The sequence below is a fragment of the Papaver somniferum genome, chromosome 11 (assembly GCF_003573695.1).
Source record: "Papaver somniferum cultivar HN1 chromosome 11, ASM357369v1, whole genome shotgun sequence".
In the NCBI taxonomy this organism is placed as follows: domain Eukaryota; kingdom Viridiplantae; phylum Streptophyta; class Magnoliopsida; order Ranunculales; family Papaveraceae; genus Papaver; species Papaver somniferum.
In genome coordinates this window covers 124,368,777-124,370,425 of record NC_039368.1, presented here as the reverse complement: position 1 = coordinate 124,370,425, position 1,649 = coordinate 124,368,777, and positions in this window count along the sequence as shown.

The window sequence follows — 1,649 nt, the reverse complement described above, 5'->3', positions numbered from 1 at the left end:
CCACCAAATTTTGAAGGGATGCTTCCTGAAATTCCAAACTCCATTGAGCATTGGCTAAGGATCTATCTAGCCTCTTCTTTATACTATCCAATCCTTCTCTTTTATTACTCCAAGTGAATATGTTTCCTTTGAAACCCAGGTCCTCTAGACCTGTTCTTTGTATTAGATTCATTATTGGCTCAATTTTTTGTTTGTCAAAAGGAAGGCCTCTTTCCTTTTCCAAACTATTGAAGATTATGTTAAGATCACCAATAACTAACCATAGCATTGAGTTTAAATTTACTCTTTGTGCTATATTCTCTAGATATCCCATTATTTCAAGTTTCATATCATGTTTTAGTGAGCTATAAAAACAAAGAAGCAACCATTCCTTTGAATATAAATTATTTTTTACTATGATGTTTATCATATTTAGATTTCATTTAACAACTTCAAAATGTGATCCATCCACCCAAGCAATTACAAGTCCCCCCAGCTATGCCATCTGGGTCTAGAATGTGGGTATTAGAGAAGTAATTTAAAATTCTCTTTACTAAACTCCTTTGAGATTTAGTTTCAGATAGAAATAAAATGTCAGGTGTTTCCGTGTCTAATAATGTTTTCAAGTGTTGTTGGGTTTTTTTTTCTGGCCACTCCCTTGTGGTTGACTTAGAGTTGAATTTGGGATTTTTCATGGATGAAAATTTATATCTCTACAAAAGTTTGTAATAGGGAGTCATTCAGCACCTTCTATTTGGTGAGATGTGGATATCCCATAATCAAATTCCTCACTGGAATCTTTATATTCTATAACTAACACTTAAAAAGATAAAATCTAAATCTAAAATTTAATGTTAACACATTTGGGAATACTTCAGGGTAATTAACCATTACAGAAATTAGTTAGACGAGGGGTTTTTCAAGTTACTTCGTAATGTTTTCTTTTTTTCTTAGTATCCCTAATTTATGAGAGTATTCCGATTATGCTTTCATTATAATCTGTCTATCTTTTGTGATGTATATATAAGATTTGGTGCGTGTTCATCATTTACATCCCGAAAATTTGTTGTTTTGAGGTCCTACTCAGGGTTCAAAAAAAACTTACCTCTATCAAATCGTGTGATGGACGGAAGGTGATCCACAATTGGTACACCCTAGCACTGATGGTTAAAACTTGGATGCAACACAACAACAAAAAACAAGAACAAAAACAAAAGCACTTGTAGATTCGGGTCATCAGTTTTGTCATCAAACTTTGATAGTTTTCGTCAACTGTCTTTGGCCAAAAGCAGTCACCCATCCCTATCAAAAAATGACCAAAACATTTTATTTTATCAAAAATACAAAACCAAATTTATTTCTTAAATAAACCATTTGAAAATATTATTTTTCTAATCACTCATTCATTTTGTTTTCTTGCCATTGAACTACAAATAAGGGAGTACAAATGCTTCAGCTAGTATTGCACCCTTTGGAATATGTTAAAGGATATGTTGAAGCTTAGTATTGCAGGCGTTCGAATGTGTTTGGCATATCCATCGTTTGCCATTACAAGACAACACTTAGTCTCCACGCCAGTTTCAGAAAAGAAAACAAAAACTTAGTCGCTTATACAAAAATCATCACTCTCTTTGAAATGCCACACTTGAGTTGAAATGGTTATTGAATAA